Source organism: Lepidochelys kempii, chromosome 11, assembly GCF_965140265.1.
Source record: "Lepidochelys kempii isolate rLepKem1 chromosome 11, rLepKem1.hap2, whole genome shotgun sequence".
NCBI classification, from domain to species: Eukaryota; Metazoa; Chordata; order Testudines; family Cheloniidae; genus Lepidochelys; species Lepidochelys kempii.
In genome coordinates this window covers 17,832,886-17,852,991 of record NC_133266.1, presented here as the reverse complement: position 1 = coordinate 17,852,991, position 20,106 = coordinate 17,832,886, and the positions used below count along the sequence as shown (strand labels likewise).

General features: G+C 40.0%; 1 protein-coding gene across 5 annotated transcripts in view; it reads right to left on the bottom strand.

Moving 5' to 3' along the window:
• The window catches only part of MGAT5 (alpha-1,6-mannosylglycoprotein 6-beta-N-acetylglucosaminyltransferase), a 235,733-nt gene that overhangs the window by 161,287 nt on the left and 54,340 nt on the right, over positions 1–20,106 (bottom strand). Inside the window, exon 2 of one of the 5 annotated variants that reach the window (XM_073305301.1) lies at positions 8,946–8,998. The exons of the other annotated variants lie outside the window; for them this stretch is intronic. The gene's annotated coding sequence lies outside the window, so the exon portion shown is untranslated. The remainder of the gene's footprint in view (positions 1–8,945; positions 8,999–20,106) is intronic. 5 annotated transcript variants of the gene reach the window in all.

Genomic DNA, 20,106 nt, shown 5'->3' with positions numbered 1-20,106 from the left:
TAGGGGTTTATTTATCTGTAGCAAAGTAGCAATGACAGCCATAACAGCATTCAGAACATCACCACAGGTTAGTCTGATTCGTGAGTCCAAGCATCAAAAGGAAATCAGTGGTACTGCAGTGCATTCCAAGCCTGGCAGTAATAGTGTGATTTTGAAGTTAAGAGAACCAGACGAGATTAAAAGACACCGAAGGTAGAGGTCAGAGCTGTGGAGAAGGATAATACAGAAATATGTAAGAACTTGAAAACCAGTGAGGGGCACATTAATGCCATTGTTTGAGATAACATACAGCTTAGTTTTCTTTAAACCAAAGCTCCAGGGAAAAATGCTGGAAGTAAAAATGTGTGATTACTCAAGTTTCCTGCTGATTCTGTCACAAATCTACTTAAGGTGACTCAAGTTAAACACTGAAATGGCTTTATACATTTAGACAGAAGCACAGAAGAGTGACAAAAAACATCCCAGAATGGAAAGAACCTTCTTTGACTGTTTCAGGTGTGAGGAATGAAGAATCCTAAGCAAATGCCAGAAGGTTAATAACCTTTCATCTTGTCACTGTCTCAAAATGCCTTTATTTGGGAAACTAGAAAAACACATTGAAATTAGAAAAGGAGTACTTGTGGCACCTTAGAGACTAACCAATTTATTTGAGCATGAGCTTTCGTGAGCTCACTTCATCGGATGCATACCGTGGAAACTGGAGAAGACATTATATACACACAGAGACCATGAAACAATACCTCCTCCCACCCCACTGTCCTGCTGGTAATAGCTTATCTAAAGTGATCATCAAGTTGGGCCATTTCCAGCACAAATCCAGGTTTTCTCACCCCCCGCCCCCCCCCCCCCACACAAACTCACTCTCTTGCTGGTCACAAATCCAGGCTCTCTCACCCCCCCTACTCCCCCAGGAACACACACACACACACACACACACACACACACACAAACTCACTCTCCTGCTGGCAATAGCTCATCCAAACTGACCACTCTCCAAGTTTAAATCCAAGTTTAACCAGAATGTCGGGGGGGGGGGGGGTAGGAAAAAACAAGGGGAAATAGGCTACCTTGCATAATGACTTAGCCACTCCCAGTCTCTATTCAAGCCTAAATTAATAGTATCCAATTTGCAAATGAATTCCAATTCAGCAGTTTCTCGCTGGAGTCTGGATTTGAAGTTTTTTTGTTGTAAGATAGTGACCTTCACGTCTGTGATTGCGTGACCAGAGAGATTGAAGTGTTCTCCGACTGGTTTATGAATGTTATAATTCTTGACATCTGATTTGTGTCCATTTATTCTTTTACGTAGAGACTGTCCAGCCTGACCAATGTAAATGGCAGAGGGGCATTGCTGGCACATGATGGCATATATCACATTGGTGGATGTGCAGGTGAACGAGTCTCTGATAGTGTGGCTGATGTGATTAGGCCCTGTGATGGTGTCCCCTGAATAGATATGTGGGCACAGTTGGCAACGGGCTTTGTTGCAAGGATAGGTTCCTGGGTTAGTGGTTCTGTTGTGTGGTATGTGGTTGTTGGTGAGTATTTGCTTCAGGTTGCGGGGCTGTCTGTAGGCAAGGACTGGCCTGTCTCCCAAGATTTGTGAGAGTGTTGGGTCATCCTTCAGGATAGGTTGTAGATCCTTAATAATGCGTTGGAGGGGTTTTAGTTGGGGGCTGAAGGTGACGGCTAGTGGCGTTCTGTTATGTTCTTTGTTAGGCCTGTCCGGTAGTAGGTGACTTCTGGGAACTCTTCTGGCTCTCTTTCTTCACTTCCGCAGGTGGGTATTGTAGTTGTAAGAAAGCTTGGAATTAGTGTTCATTCACAAACATTACATTCTCTTCCCAGTCCTGACAAGAGCTACTCAGATGAGATGATAGAAGATGGTGGGTCTGAAAGCTGATTTTCTTCAACATGGAATTTAAACCTCTCACATCCAGTAAAACTTCAAGGCCTGAGGTAGTAGTTTTTCAATGAAAAAGCAGAAGTGCTTTATGATATCTGATCTTTTAAAAAAAGCAAATCAAGAAATAGCTGATTCTTTGCCAGCAAGTCTACTCTGAAGAAAAGCTTGAGAGAGTCAATCAACATACAATTGGGAGAAAAGGTTTTCTCATAGTTTTTAAAGCAACACAGAAAACTCTACAAGAGTCATTTAGAAACGTGCTTGCTCATTTGCAAGCTATTTTATCCATTTTTAGTAAATTCAAAAGTGGGAGCAATGGATGAGGAACCTCATCAAGTTTCCAACATGGATGCTGATTACCACCCTTCCCCCTCACTTCCACACTGACAAAGGTTAGTTTCCATGCGAGTTATACAGTATAATTTATTTCAGATAATTCAGAAAGTAGAGTTTTATGGAAGGCATGCAGGTCTCATGATTTACAGCCCAATCCTAAAAGGTGAAGAGACTCTACAATTCCTAGAAAAGCGGTAACGATGAAGTTGATGCTTAGCCTTCCTCTAGGCTTAAAATTACCAAGATGTAACACTCAGGGGTGCAAATAATTCACATCCAAGGTGCCTTAGTTAAGCTGACCTGATCTAACCCCCAGCGCAGACGCAGCTTTCATTGATGTAGGAAGCACTATGGGTGCTACAGCAGCTTAACTACAGTTGTGCTCTTGTAGTACCCATACTGTAGACATGCCCTTAGTTAGCAATTCTGTTAGTTGGGGGAAAAAATCCACTCTCCCCAAGAGGGAATGGCTGTCCAGTGCTAGCTGTAATAAAGAGGAATGACCAAACTTATACATTTTATTTGTCTATCTGTAATAACTAAATACTGTAACTTATTATTTAACGTATTTTGTTACCCAAAGTAAGCTAGTTACTCTACATATGCACAGAGAAAGTGGAATTCACAGAGGAAGACAACGCACCACATGGAAGTTCTAAGACAGGGGTTGGCAAACTTTTTGGCCTGAGGGCCACATCTGGGTATGGAAATTGAGGAGTTCAGGGTGCAGGACAGGGCTCTGGGCTGGAGCAGGGGTGAGATGAGTGCTCCGGCTGGGGGTGCAAGCTCTGGGGTGGGGATGAGGGGTTGGGGGGGCAGGAGGGTGCTCCAGGTTGAAACTGAGGGGTTTGGAGGGTGGGAGAGTGATCAGGGCTGGGGTAGGGGGTTGGGGCCTGGGAGGGGGGCAGGCTCCAGGCAGCGCTTACCTCAAGCAGTTCCCGGAAGCAGCGTCATGTCCCCCCCTCTGGCTCATATGCAGAAGTGTGGCCAGGCTGCTCTGCACGTTGCCCTGTCTGCAGGCGCTGCCCCTGCAGCTCCCATTAGCTGCAGTTCCTGGCCAACAGGAGCTGTGGGGGCCAGACTTGGGCCGTGGGCAGCGTGCGGAGCCCCCTGGCTGCCCCTACGCGTAGGAGCCAGAGGGGGGACATGGTGCTGCTTCTGGGAGTCAGGAAGAGCCATGGCATGCACAGAGCGGGGCGAACTCCCAACCCTGCTGCCCAGCTGGAGCGGGCCAAGCCCCAGAACTTGCTCCCAGCAGAAGCTTGAGGGATGGATCAAAACATCTGAAGGGCCAATGCAGCTCCTGGGCCATAGTTTGCCCACCCCTGGTCTAAGGTCACTAGAGTGTTCTATGCCTCAACCAGCCTGCTCTCATCTGTGCTTTACTCTCACTCCTATACAAAGAAAGACCCTCACTACATCTGGGCTAGACAAGGTGGAACTATATGCTAGGTGTCAACAACATACTGAAAGCACTTCAGCATGTCTCACTAACTCTCCTAACAGGCTCCCACATACACAGGATAAAGCACAAATCACCCTAGCACACACCACCCAAATGAGACCTCTTGGTAAAAGAGTAGTTACCACTTTCTGCATCCTATCCAAGAGGAAAGGAAAAAGCCACCCAAGGGCAGCTCTGTTCAACCCCCCAGGGACCACAGGCAAGTTAACAGCACCTCCCATTCCACGTTATCCCAGACCTCACATTTGCGTGGACAACTGATCTTTATTCCTTGCCAGAACGTCACTGACCAACAAAAGTAGTGCAATCCTTGACTTTACCCAGGCCAGAATCCAGACAGACTAAGGTCAGAAAAGACAGAGGTATTATTTTAGGTTCACGTGAAGCATGGTCTGTTTTGCAAGGAAGGACACAAACTTGCTGAAGCTGAGCACTATAATTCTGCATAACATTTTTATATTTTTACGTTTGTGTTACTCGGGCAACCTCCCTGGAACAGTCATACTGTATTCTCTTTGTTGAAAATATTTTTTTTAAAAAGATATAGTTAAAATTAAAGATAGCTGTGCCGGCACAACTAAAGAGACATACATGATGCAAACAGGTTTCAGAGTAGCAGCCGTGTTAGTCTGTATTCACAAAAAGAAAAGGAGTACTAGTGGCACCTTAGAGACTAACCAATTTATTTGAGCATAAGCTTTCATGAGCTACAGCTCACTCCCCATCCCCATCAATGAAACACACTTCACAAATAAGCACAATTCAAAGAAAAATTAAAAGTAACCAGCTTTTGAAAAACAAGATTTTTCCATAAAACCCTATAATTAGTCCAGTTTTAAAGCTCAAAAGCCAATGCGGTGGAACTCAGGCAAGCAACTGAGTCTTCCCCAACTGACAGGTTTCAGAGTAGCAGCCGTGTTAGTCTGTATCCACAAAAAGAAAAGCAGTACTTGTGGCACCTTAGAGACTAACAAATTTATTTGAGCATAAGCTTTCGTGATTGGTTGGGGATTGGTCCTGCTTTGAGCAGGGGGTTGGACTAGATGACCTCCTGAGGTCTCTTCCAACCCTGATATTCTATGATTCTAAGTACTCCTTTTCTTTTTTCCCCAACTGAAATATTTAAACTAAAATAAAGCCAAATTTTAAAAATCATGGGAAATGAACAATCCATATTTTAAATCAACTGTATATTACTGAGTCACAGAAAGAACAAAGCCTTTTTTAAAAAAATTCTCAGCTTAAACAAAGTCTTTTGTAGTGTTTTTTTTTTTTCTTGTTATGTGGGAAAGTTTTGACCCTGGGCCAGCATAAAAAATTTCTTCCTACAGATTTGTTCTTGGCAAGCATTTTGAATATAGTATATTTTTTGAGACTAGACAAACTAAATATAAGCACTACCTGAGAACGCACAGAATTGAATGGAATTAGAATTTCGGTAATTAAAGAAGAGTTTGCAAGCAACTGTGCTATAGCTTATTCCAGTCCTCACTTATTTCAGCATAGTTCTTTTCTCAAATTTTTTGAAGAGCTGACAATTAAAATTTGCCTCTGATTTAAATTTCAACGTTAGTCACAACTGTGTATGTCAGTTGCCTCTTTTAATACATATTTCCTTTACTGTATGTAAATTTTCATATTTATATGATATTATTAATATATCAATGTATAAGACCAAAGGATTAGCAAGTCATTTTGTCACCTACAAAAAGAGAAAAGAAATATTAGAAACCATCTCACACCATGCAATAGTATTTGTCTTATACCATCTTTGTAATGCCAGCTTGCAAAACTATAGGTAGGTAAGCATTTGCCAGGTGCTTATCCACCTCAGCTGATATGAATATTTTGTAGAATAATTTTGCTGGTTCAGCAATTGTGTTATTCTGACACTGCTCATCACTTTTCACTCTCAACTGTCAGATTCTCATAAATCAGTTATATCACTCCTATGACTTAAGAGATTTATTTTTGAAGGGCTTGCTGAAGTGAGATACATGTTGTTATATAGGATAATATAAAAATATCAGGAAATCTGTGACTACAGCTGTCACCATGCAACACATACCATGGCCACTCAGAACTCCATAGCAACAATAGGGACAGAACCCACACCCTTCTGCTACAAAAGCATAGGCCCAACTACCTGCATTAAAGGAAAATCTCACGTAGCTTTTAGTAATTATAGGGCCTGTCATCAACAGCTGATCAGTTCTGATTCCATCCAGCAGAAACCAGTGGTAAACACAGATTATTGGATTAGTTGCTCTCTAGTATCTTTTAGCAGATGTATTTTTTTAGGGCTGTCAAGCAACTAAAAAAATTAATTGCGCTATTAAAAAAATTAATCTCGATTAATCACACTGATAAACAATAACAGAATACCATTTATTTAAATATTTTTGGATGTTTTCTACATTTTCAAATATATTGATTCAATTACAACACAGAATACAAAGTGTATAGTGCTCACTTTAATTTATTTTTGATTACAAGTATTCGCACTGTAAAAACCCCAAAAGAAATAGTATTTTCAATTCACCTAATACAAGTACTACAGTGCAATCTCTATCATGAAAGCTGAACTTACAAATGTAGGATTATGTACAAAAAATAACTGCATTCAAAAATAAAACAATGTAAAACTTTAGAGCCTACAAGTCCACTCAGTCCTACTTCAGTCAATTGCTCAGACAAACAAGCGTGGTTACAATTTGCAGGAGATAATGCTGCCTGCTTCGTTTACAATGTCACCTGAAAGTGAGAACAGGTGATCACATGTCACTGTTGTAGCTGGCGTCGCAAGATATTTACGTGTCAGACACGCTAAAAATTCATATGTCCCTTCATACTTCAACCACCATTCCATAGGACATGCATCCATGCTGATGACAGTTTCTGCTAGATAACACTCTAAAGCAGAGCAGACCAAAACATGTTCATTTTCATCAACTGAGTCAGATGCTACCGGCAGAAGGTTGATTTTCTTTTTTGGTGGTTCGGGTTCTGTAGTTTCCACATCGGAGTGTTGCTCCTTTAAGACTTCTGAAAGCATGCTCCACACCCCATCCCTCTCAGATTTTGGACAGCACTTCAGATTCTTAAACCTTGGGTCGAATGCTGGAGCTATTTTTAAAAATCTCACATCGGTACCTTCTTTGTGTTTGGTCAAATCTGCATTTATATGTTACACTTTCATGGTAAAGAGATTGCACTCCAGTACTTGTATGAGGTGAAATGAAAAATACTATTTTTTATCATTTTTACAGTGCAAATATTTGTAATCAAAAATAATAATATAAAGTGAGCACTGTACACTTTGTATTCTGTGTTGTAATAGAAATCAATATATTTGAAAATGTAGAAAAACATCCAAAATTGGTATTCTATTGTTTAAAGTGTGATTAATCACGATTAATTTTTTGAGTTAATCGCGTGAGTTGACTGCAATTAATCGACAGCCCTAATTTTTTTCAAAGCACTTATTTAATTCTCTACACCCCTATGAGATTGTAAAGTCTTACTGAGAATTGTAACTAAGGCAAAGAGGTTAAATAACTTGTCCAAGTCCACATAGTATGTTAGAGGCAAAGCCAGGAATAATGCTAAGCACTAGACCATAATTTACCATGTTATCCATATCCTATCATCCAATTGTTAGCTAAGCTGGTAGGGGATTGGCAGTTCTCTGGATACATGCAGGACTTAATATCTATCTAGATTTCATAGGGAGAATCAATATATACTGTACTCAATGGACACTCATGGAACATCTTTACTTGCAAATTCAGTAGAGCAGCACCACTTCAGCTATGGCCCATGCTCACCTAAATGAAAAATATGAGTTTACATTGCCTATACTAAGCATTAAGCACTGTAAATCTGTGTAGAAGCACTGGACTGCTCTCACAAGCTTAGGTAACAGCGGCAAAAGCAACAAACCAACAGAGCAAGAAAAAAGGTTGTCAGATTGGTAAAACACATTCTAACCCCTTGGCATGCAACAGAATAAATGAATTCGGCATAACATGTGGCTATCAAAGTTCAGAGCTCGACTAAGCTCTTTTTTGATTGCCCTTCTGATACCATTCGTGACAAACAATGCTCCTCCTCTTACACCTACACTGGCTCTTTTCTCGTATCATTAGATAAGGTGGAAAACAGGGGGTTTTTTGCCCTGAGAAAACCATTTCTTCTTTTTGGTCTTGATACAGACCACAGTAATGGATTAGATGAAAACGTATTTCATTCACATTTAGTCCTTTTTATGATCATCTGTATTTTGGAGGCAGACCATGCTGCAATGCCCGAGGCTTCCCCACTGGAATGTATTTGGCTGTTGCTTTAATTGCTATTGATATTGTAATTCAAAATTTGTTTCCTCAAGAGGAACTTTATTGCACAAGGCTGAAAGAGAAACCTCTGTCCATCCTACATCATCATTCCAAAAGTAAATATTAATATTTTGGTAAACATCAATATTTATATAATAACTAAGGCTGCAAGTATGTCACAGATTCTATGACTTTCAGTAACCTCAGTGACTTCTGCAGCAGCTGGTGCTGACTCAGAGGCTGCCCAAGCAGGGCAGCCCCTGAGCCAGCAGCAGCAGTTTGGGTGTGGGGGAAGAGGCTCAGGGCTAGAGAATTTTACATAGGAATTTTATCCTATCAAACATGTTTCCTTTTAATCAGACACCATATTACTTTTGAGTGGTCTCCAACTGTAACTCAGGGGGTCTCCAACTCTCATTGCCTGGACCACTTCTTCACAGTGAGCATCTTAGACCACCTCCCCTCCAGTCTACAAGCACAGTACTGCAACAAATGCAATTGTTTACATGGAAAATATCAGCAGAGTGTTTTAATACACTTTGAATGTACTATTTTGCACTTTTGTCTCCTTCACTCCTTATCTTTCTCCCATCTCTTCAGGTCCCATCCCTCTCTCTGTTTCCCTGACACTGAGTCAGGTCACCCTCTCATCTTCCCCCTGCATATGCTTTCTTGTTTCTTCTCCAATTTCTATGATTTTATCAATTCCTTCAAAAACTGTGAATTGTCTTAAATTGTTTGAGTTGTATACTGGTCTTCTCCACCTCAGATGTAAGAAGTTTAATTTCATTCCTATTTACATGGGGCTAGGGGAGCAGTTCCTTAGAAAATTAATTACATAGCTCTACATATAACACACATGCAGAGGAAATTACATATAGATATACATGGTGCTGAGTCCTACCTAGCACTCTCTTCATGTTTAGGGCAAACCTCTCCATCTCAGTTAAGGAGATCCTTCACAAAACAAAACACAAAAAAAAGGAGAGAGTTTATATATGTGTGTGTTTGCATTTAAGGCTATGGATGAATAACATGTCCAAGAAAAGCTGGAGGGTGGGGAGCCAAGATTCTGACCCACATTTTTAATATATGTAAGAACTTATAGTGCTTCACTGGCTCAATACATGACACAAACACAGGATAGCAATAAATATACAAGAAAGTTGCAGAGAAAAGACTAGCAAGAAAAAAAAGGAAAAATTAGCTCTGATGAGCTGAAAATGACTGGAAGATGGATAAATGTGTCAAGCTGAAAAAGAAATTAAAAGATCTGGCAGAAAAAAGAGAAGCACACGCCCTGAGGTCTGAGATAATAACCCAATTCAGTGGAAATCAAAAAGGAAGCAAAGAAGACATTTATTAAGCAGATAAAAAATGTTTTTAACAAAAGTTACCTGTCAGACAAGACACATTTAGACAACAGCAGGGTAAATGAAATAGTTGAATGCACAGAGCTATCCTGACCCAAAGGAAACAGATCAAAGAGGGCATCATCTAATAAATGGATTAAAGAAGCTTGCTAATTCACAGGTCTCAAATTGTAATTGTAGATAGAGAATCACCATCAAATGGGTTACTTTATAGTGGAAACCCGCAGGGATTGGTTCTTGGTCCTACGCTAGTTAACATTTTTATTGACTTGGAAGAAAACATAATATCACTGAAAGTTTACAGATGACCCAAAAACTGGGGAAGTGGTAAACAGTATACAGAGTGATTTGATTTGGATTGCTTGCTAAGCTGGACACAAGCGAACAATACACATTTTAATATAGCTAAATGTATGCCTCTAGGAACCAAAAAATGTAGTTCATACTTACAGGATGGGGGACTCTATCCTGGGAAGCAGAGACTATGAAAAAGATTTGGGAGTTGTGGTGGATAATCAACTGAACATGAGCTCCCAGAGCGATGCTGTGGCCAGAAGTGCTAATGCGATCCTTGGATGCATAAACAAGGGAATCTCACGTAGGAGTAGAGAGGTTATTTTACTTTTGTATTTGGCACCGGTACGACTGCTGTTGGAATAGAGTGTCCAGTTCTGGTATCCACAATTCAAGAACGATGTTGGTAAATTGAATAGGGTTCAGAGAACCACCACAAAAATGGTTATAGGATTAGAAAACCTGTCTTACAGTGACAGACTCAGAAGAGCTCAATCTATTTATCTTAACAAAGAGAAGATTAAGGGGTGACTTGATTACAATCTATAAGTATCTACAGGGGGAGCAAATATTTAATAATAGGCTCTTCAATCTGGCAGAGAAAGGTATAGCATCATCCAATGGCTGGACGCTGAAGCTACACAAATGTAGACTGGAAATAAAGCATAATTTAACTGTTAGGGAAATTAACCATTGGAACAATTTACCATGGAGTCATGGGAGTCTCCATCAGTGACAATTTTTAAATCAAGACTGGATGTTTTTCTAAAAGATGTGCTCTATTATTTTGGGGAAGTTCTATGGCCTGTGTTATACAGGAAATAAAATTAGATGATCATAATGGTCCCTTTTGGCCTTGGAATCTATGAATACGACATTAACAATCCTTGAAACTCCTAAGGTTGAAACAGGAGCTAAAAGAAGGGCAACTGGTGATGACTAACAGATCAGGTTCCAAAAGTACAATAGACAAGACTGTAAATACAGATAGCTAGCTTTCTGCTAAGCAGAAAACGATTTATTGGCACCCCTACATAAACACTTTTAAGCTGAATATGACATTGTCTCATCTCAAGATATTAGAAAAAGGTAGTGAAAAGGACTATTTTTCAAATCTCTATTGCCTTTGGAAGCAAAACCAACCAACAAAAACTCATTGTTAATGAGAAATGTTAGGAACATAATGTCTTTGGTACTAGAGTCAATCCTGTAAAGGTCTTTCTTAAAAAGCCAGTATGTCATTTACACATGAAACACAAATAAAGCTTGCATATTTCGGCCAGATCCTCAGCCGGCCAAAAACTATGTAGCTCTCAACCTCAATGGAGCTGATGATGATTTACACTAGCTAAAATCTATGGACTAGATCCTCATTTACACACACTGAGTATGTGTCATTCACTCTCACACACAGTGTATTGTGCAAACATTTATCTAGTCCTTAACTGAAGACCTTCTTTACAGAAACCAAGCATGATATTTCCACTAACAAAGTTGTTACTGGCACATGTTGTGTCCCTGCACATGTAGAGAGAGGGTCTAAGGGAGAAATAGGAGGCACAAGTAGAGAGGACAACAATATGTCATTTACACACAAGATTATATTATAAAAATGTTTGCTATAAGATGAATGTCAAATGTCTTTCAGCAATCTTGCTTTAAGGGATAAGTCACACGTCGATGGCACAAGATGATATCTCACAATAAGGAAACAGTTTCCTGGCAAACATGAAAAATAAGTAAAATTAACTGTAAATAATGGTTTACTGGACGCCTATATGCCAGTATTACTAACCATCAGATCAACTAATGCTAAAATGTAAAAACATCAGGACTTGGAAAAAGATGAGAATCGTTTCTGTCAATTATTAGGGTATGTCTACACAGCTGACATTAAAGTGCTGCCATGGCAGCACTTTAATACCATCTGTGTAGTCGCAGAGCCAGGAGAGAACTCTCCCAGTGCTGTAATCAAACCACCTCCGCCAGGGGAAGAGCTCCCAGCGCTGTACCACTGTCTTCACTGCCACTTTACAGCGCTGAAACTTGTATCACTCAGGGGGGTATTTTTTTCCCCACTTTTAAACTTAAAATATTGGCTTCTGCAGCTAACTCAGTAGTCTTCACCTTCATTTCCCTGTTTGTTCATAATCTGGAAAAGAAAAACAACGTTTCCTGCTTTTTCAGGTCTCAAACGATTTCTCAATTTGAAATGAATTAGTCCAAAGGAAAAAAATATTCTTTCTACATCAGCAGAAGAAGCTACTGCTGTTAAAGTGAGATTATCACATCAGCAGCTTCTGAATCCAAGTGCTTAAGTGACTTCCACCAGTTCACCAGTGGACTTTAAAACATCATCAGCAAACATATATTTCTTGAATGGTTCTTATTCCCAAACTGGGTCTCTTTTACGGCCTGCTGCCATTATAGGTTTTCCCTTCTCGTGAGAGAATGGTATGGTAGATCTCAAATCAATGAAGGCTACACTCAGAAAGACCTCAAGATTACTGCCTGCCCCTCCCTTCTCACATTTATGTCCAGACTTCTTCTCCTTGTCCAGTTCTATTCCGCCTCCAACAATCTTCTATTCATTGAACTTTCTGAAACTTTGCACTTTTAGAGAGAGGTAAGGGATTGACTCTGTATACACAAATTTGTAGAGGGACAACAGGGATGATTGAGGTCTGTTATTTCTCACAAGCATGTTATCTCTAGAGACGCAAATCCACAGTTTGAGAACTGCAAAACTAAGCATCTCTGATGGTATCTTCTAGATTGAGCACACAGAGTCCCATTGGGTAGATAGAAAGATGAACCTAAATAATCTATACAGAAGCCCCTGGAACCCCATAAAATTGGTCCCTAATCCATAAACTATTGAAACTCATTTACAAAATTTTTCTTAAACATTACATTAATATATTGTCTCATACTATAGAATTAGAATTTATAATCCCTATTCCATGATGAGATATCTTTGAGCTATAATGTATCTTAATTAAAACAATCTTTAGATAGGTTTTTTCCTCAAAAAGCACTTCATAAAAAAATCTGATTTAAATAAAAAAAATTGGATTTTTTTTTTAAATCATTGAGTTTTATTCACCCTGTGCAGAACTGAGAATGATCAAAAGATGTAACAAATAGTTTAAAATATTCTAGGACATCAGCTATCTTCAAAAGCACGTTTATACAGAGGAAGTCACCAAGGGCAAGATCTTAAATAATGATGCACATCTACAACTCAAACTGCAATTGATGGGAGGTGCAGGTGCTAAAAACTTTTGAATACCAGACCCTTATCTGCATCCATTTCCCTAACTGTAAAATGTTTACATTTCCCTCTCACCTGGGTTTTGTGAGGTACATCTTATTAATGTAAAGTACATTTATATCTGGTGTGTGAAAAATGCTATTTATGTACAACTGTTATATTGAATACTGCTTGATATTTTTAACTTACCTTTTTACTATCACCATCCTGGAAGTTTAGATGTGAAATCTGCTCACCTATTTTCACACATAGCCTCTCTCCATATGGGTAGTATTTCAAGACTGATGGGGCATTTGTTTTTTAAAACTATATTTTCAACTCCAGTGTGGCTCTTTAATGGTTCCTAATTATTATTATTTTTTAAGTGAAGGACTGCAGAACAACAATCTAACATGGCCTGCAGGAGTTCCGGAGCAGCTCAAAAATTAGTATTAGAAAACTGAAATGACGCTGCAGGTTGTTGCGTGAACAAACATCAGGGATAATAAAAAAGGCAGATCAACCAAACATTTTTGGTTGTATCAACCATACAATCTCACCAAAAGGTGTTAATGCAGAACAGTGATGATCAACTTTAGGTAATTCATTCTCAGAGCACAAGGATGAGCAGGAATATGTTGTATTCCTGAAAAATATGTTTTTCCTCTCAGAAAACCTGGTAAAATATACTGCTATTTTCACCCGACAGCAATGACAGGGAATTAATTTTTTTAATGTAATGTTGCATAACTCTGAAAGTAACAAAAATCAGGCACAGAATCTAATGCAGCTTAAGTGAATTTATTTTTAAAATAAAAGCCTGCTGTATACTGTAAGATTTTCTATTTTTCCACCACTACAATTTCTATTTAGATCAGAGGTGGGCAAACTACGGCCGACATCCAGCCTGCGGGACCGTCCTGCCTGGCCCCTGAGCTCCTGGCCAGGCAGGCTAGCCCCTGGCCCCTTCCCTGTTGTCCCCCCTCCCCTGCAGCCTCAGCGCACCACGCCGCCAGCGCTCTGGCCCACTGCTTCGTGGCTGGTTCCGGCATGGTAAGGGGTCAGGGAGCGGGTGGTCCCGGGAGTCAGTCAGGGGACAGGGGGCAGTTGGATGGGGCAGAGGTTCGGGGGAGGGGGGGGGCAGTCAGGGAACGGGGTGGCTGGATAGGCATGGGAGTCCCGGGGGGCCTGTTAGGGGGCGGGGCAGTCAGGGGACAGAGAGCGGAGGGAGGAAGGGGGGACGGGTGCTGGATAGGGGTGGGAGTCCCAGGGGGCCTGTCAGGGGGCGGCGGTGTAGACAGGGGTCGGGGCAGTCAGGGGACAGGGAGAAGGGGAGGTTAGATATGGGGTGGGGTCCCAGGAGGGGGCGGTCGGGGGGGTTGAATGGGTGGGGGATTCTGAGGGGGGCAGATGGGGTGGGGGCCAGGCTGTTTGGGGAGACACAGCCTTCCCTACCCGGCCCTCCATATAGTTTTGCAACCCCGATGTGGCCCTCGGGCCAAAAAGTTTGCCCACCCCTGATTTAGAGAGTAGTTTTCCATCCACCTCCATGGAATTCCCATAGGGTGAAGGGATTCCAGAACAGCAGGTTTGGGAGGATGAAGACAGAAGTTACATGAGCCTTGGGGCAGAATCTTTGCCTCTTATGCCACTTTTAAAGCACAGCCAGAAAAAAAATGTGAGATGCAACTAAGCACAAAAGGTGGAAATCTTTCTAGATAAAAGACAGAAAACAATGCCACCAAGACTTTAATACTGAGCATGCAATTCAACCATCAGTTTTTAACTGGAGAAGAGGTAATTTAAAAGGGAAAAAACTTGCAGAAAGACAGACACTTACTGGTTACAGATCTATATGAAGGCAGCTAGATCACCTTCGTATTTGAACTGGGTTTCAGATAAGAAAGATGAAGCAAGAATCTGACTGTCCCAACTATACTGTGAAGCACTCTCCTTTTATAAGGCCACATTTTAGCTGGAAAGAATAGAATGTAACATTTAACGCACATACAGGGAGAGGGATAAAAAGGGGAAGCAGAACAAAATACCGAACAGCATCTTATATCTTAGTCCAAACTAGACAGCAAATGAGTGGAGGATAAAGCGTTGTTAATCTAAGCATACTGTAAAATTAAAGGTTTCAGAGTAGCAACCGTGTTAGTCTGTATTTGCAAAAAGAAAAGGAGTACTTGTGGCACCTTAGAGACTAACAAATTTATTTGAGCATACATAAGCTTTTGTGAGCTACATCCGATGAAATGAGCTGTAGCTCACGAAAGCTTATGTATGCTCAAATAAATTTGTTAGTCTCTAAGGTGCCACAAGTACTCCTTTTCTTTTTGTAAAGTTCAAGGCCAACTGATAGATTTGCAGGTCATGACTGAAGATGTGAGCCCTTCAACTCACAAACTAAACATGGTCAACCTTTGGATGGGAGACACAGAAAAGAAACTTCCATCAGCCAATCATGGCCAGCAGCTGCCTGTCAGACTGGGAAGGATACAGAATACTGCAATATAAAAAGGCTGCAGTAGGCTCTAGGGATTCACATCTAAACTTCAATAAAATACTTGTGGCACAGCCATGACTAGCCTGGGTCAGCTGACCTGGGCTCGCAGGACTTGGGCAGTGGGGCTAAAAATTGCAGGGTAGATGTTCGGGCTACATCTACAATGCAATTTTTAGCCCTGCAGCCTATGCCTCATGAGTTTGAGTCAGCTGATCTAAGTTCTGAGATTTGGTGCCACAGGTTTTTTACTGATGTGTAGACGTGCCCTAGGATTGTCTCAGATGTCAACTGAGCATGCTCAAAAGTGAATCTGAGTAACTTATAACTAGATTTAAATGTTTTCCGCCTAAACCTGGAAGAGGACTTACCTCTCAATAAGGAGTATTTATAAGGAAGGTTGAGGGAATTTTGTTCATTTGCTTTGGATTTATTCTTGAGCAGCGTAAGTATTTTTCCACTCTACAATAACTCAAACAGCTGAACAGAATTCTCCTACTAAAAACACCTCTGGTCTAAGGCCAAGCATCATGCCCAAAGCATTTTGTGCTATATTAGGACAGCATAACCTTGGGGCTTATAATGGAAGCCATGACATAGCTAACTGCTGGTAACTACTGCTATGACAGATACTAAGGTCCAGATTTTTAAAAGTATTTAAGATGCAGATAGGCGCATAGTGGGATTTTCAAAAGCACCTAATTCCTATTGAAGTCAGTGGTAGACACACATCTAAGCACTTTTGAAACTCACTAGGCACCTATCCACACCTAAACACCTTTAAAAATCTGGCCCTAAAGGCCTGTTATACAGAAATGCAGACCTGTGGGCAGTTAGCACCTCTGAAAATAAGCCCCTAAGATTTTGATCCTTCCAACACTTATTCATGTGAATAGTCCTAACCCTCATGCAATATAAAAGATACTTAGCACTTGTAATAATAAAAAGAGCTATGCATTTCCTTCAGGGTAAGCACTATAGTATAGTTAAAGTTAAACTACCTACTAGAAGCTTAGCGTAAGAACTACACATTCACAACTTTCTGAAACATTCCTGTCACTTGTATGTCTCCATGCTTGGTCTCAGCTCAAAGTTGAATTTTAGAAAAAAGGAAGTCTAAAGATATGCTTGATTGACATCTGTTCAACTACTTCTCCATTAAAAAAACAAAACCAAACCACTCTGTTGCTGACATATTAAGTGCTCACATTTAAGACAGTTTAATGTTACAGTTACAATTGTAATCACTCAAAGGCCAGGAAATGCAAACATTAAGGTTCTTAATGCAACCATAATTTGTCCATATTGTACATAGGGGAAAAGCATGGCTCCAGTGAAGTCAGAGTTTTGCTACTGACTTCAGTGGAACCTGGATTTACGCATGGAATATTTAAGTTGCAAGTTATATTGTTAAATATAATCTTAATATGCACTGGGCCCATACCTACCCTCAGGCATACATGCACAAGCACAGGTTAGCATTACAAATAAACTCAAAGAAGAATTTATGGGGGTGGAGTAGGGTGCGGAAAGGACCCTGTATGTGCAATGCAGGCAGGATCAAGTCATTATGTACATAAAGGTATGTCTACACCGCACATCTCTTGCAGTGGCATATAGAGTACATACACTGCATGCCCCCCAAGCACATGTACAAACAGTAGGGTAGATGATGAGGCACTGCTTAGGCAAGTAAAGACATGTCAGAACTTTAGGCTATGTACAGGCCTCTACACATCCAAGCCTCTCCCTGTTTTTTCAGGGTAGTATTCTGCTGCCTACCTGCTGCTGGAGCCTTTCACTGCCATGTGTAGGTACACACCACAGGGTGGACAGTGTGGCATTTAGCTACACATGTAGTGCCTGTACCTACACAGTGCTGCCAGTGTAGACATGGGTTAAGTTTAAATGAGTAACCCTATGTTCATGTATTTATACTGCGATATATATTGATAGACGCTATACACTGCATCTCATGCACACACATACATATGGGAAAAAGCATTCACAAATATATTTGTGAAATCTGACCCATTATTGCATTTGTTCGTATATTTGTGCTTCTTTTGGTTCATTTTTACAGAACATTCAGAGTCCAGCTTTTTTGTTGAACGTTTGTTATGACCTGCTATTCTTAGATAAATCCATACTTGTATGCAAACAAGAGTACATAAGAAAGAATATTAGCTATTCACTCTTCTGATATATTTCAGAGTAGCAGCCATGTTAGTCTGTATCCACAAAAAGAAAAGGAGTACTTGTGACGCCTTAGAGACTAACAAATTTATTTGAGCATAAGCTTTCGTGAGCTACAGCTCACTTCATTGGATGCATTCATTCATTCTGATGAAGTGAGCTGTAGCTCACAAAAGCTTATGCTCCAATAAATTTATTAGTCTCTAAGGCGCCACAAGTACTCCTTTTCTTTCTTCTGATATAGTTTGTCTTCCAGTCAGGGAACAGAACTATATCATGTGATCAATCACAGTGAATAACCATAATACCCTATTTGTGGATAACCCATAAACTATTTTTTTCTGGTAAATGATTATAGTTAATATGAATAAACCAGATTCAGGAAAATTGTGATCAGTTCACAAACCATCTGAGAATAGGAAAAAGGATTAATTATACTGAATAAATTGCCTCCTAACTTGCCTCTTCTACACAGCATTGCCCCCAAAAAATAGATAGCAAGAAAGATATGGTCCAAAGGTAGGATGGAAAAATAACTGACCTTCTGGACAGAACTCTTGTATAATCTAACTTGGCACTTGGCTACTACAAGCAACAGGCACATTAGAAATATTGAGGAGTTGGGCGGTAAGAAAGCGTGCACCAAACCTTTGGGAGTAAGTAGCTCAAACCACATTAGCTTATGGGTCAAAGAGAGTCAAACCCCCAAACCTAAAGAGTTAACAGAGTCATTGCATTGACTCTGAATCCTGCAGTCCTGTACTATGTTTAGTAAATTATATATTAGAGCCAAGTTTTTTAATCCAAGATGCTAATCAGTTGCTTTCTGCAGGCAGTATCCGTCACTATTTTTATAATACAACCAATACTGCATGGGGAGAAGTGGCCTTCCTAACATATAACAAGGCTGATAAAGACGCTGTAAGGGTTGCAGCAACCACAGACAACTGTTCCATTTTCCTGAAGCTCATTAGCATTGCACAGCTGTTGCCACACTCAGTAACAATGCCAGCCTCAGGGGATCTGACAAATACAGGTCACAGTGAAGGTAAGAAGTAAAAGATTAGAAGACAAATCCAAAAAATGATTTACCCTTTGCAGACTGCAGCAGATTTACCCACCCAGTAGGAGCAGGAGTCTGTTTCCATTCCTTGACATTCATTGGCCAAAATAGACAGCTTTCTGAGAGGAGAAGGTACATTAAAATGTCCCCAGGTCTCTATACAGTTGATTAAAGATCACAGGAACTGCTAAGCAATTTTCCTTAGAAAAGTGAAAAAAGGAAGGAAAGAAAACTTCTGACTACTTGCATCTCAGATGAGCAAATGAAGAGAATGTACAGACATCATATAGGCGTCTAGTCTCCCTTTAAGGAAAATGCATAGGTCCAAATTACTTTAATGGGCTACAACACTGCACACAAGAGGAGACAAGATCCCATGACAAACAACATGTGCTGAGAGTACTAACTGGAAATAAATTGCTTGAGTAAGCCTGCAACTACCATCACTCCTTACTTCTTCAGGAGCAGTAAGAGTAAAGAAGTTCCTGGCTCTCTGACTCATTTTATAATCCTGTTGTAGTCACTTCTCTGTGTTTCAGTTTGCTGATTTGTGAAATTAGAATAATACCATCTACCTCACAAGGATGTTAAGGTTTAACTGATTAATTTTGGTACCAGCTATCTGATTTTAAACAATAAGAAATTATTTATGTTGAAATCCAATTTAAAAAAAAATTAAAAGTATAAATGTTATCAGTTAATATAGCCATCTGGGTGTCCCAAAAGCCATAAGTCAGTCTAAGAATGAGACTTACTTTACAAAAAGCAGTCTTGATGTTTTAAGGTTTCAGAGTAACAGCCGTGTTAGTCTGTATTCGCAAAAAGAAAAGAAGTAATTGTGGCACCTTAGAGACTAACCAATTTATTTGAGCATAAGCTTTCGTGAGATATGAAGTGAGCTGTAGCTCACTTCAGCTTATGCTCAAATAAATTGGTTAGTCTCTAAGGTGCCACAAGTACTCCTTTTCTTTTTGATGTTTTAATTTTAAAATAACCAAACATATATACATTAAGGAGCACAAACTTCTGAGATTTTTGAGAATCGTCAAATTAAAAGCCTATTTTTAAAAATTCTGTGTCACTTTAAAACCCTAAGCTTATTAAAAACAAAATCTTTAAAAATCAGATCATAACTTTAAAAAAGTTATGCTCTTTCTTCATTTTCTGCTTCTCTCTCAGCTCAGATAATGAAAACAGTCATTTTCATGCACTAAAACAATCTGTCAATGTGTGCACTGAATACTAGAGGGAAATGTTTAAATCTAAACAGAATTGTTGGTATTGGGTTTTATTTAAAATTTCCTAAAGACATTTCTATATAACATTAACTTTTGTTAAAAAAAAATAAAAACTGAGGTGTCCTGGAAGACAATCCCATCA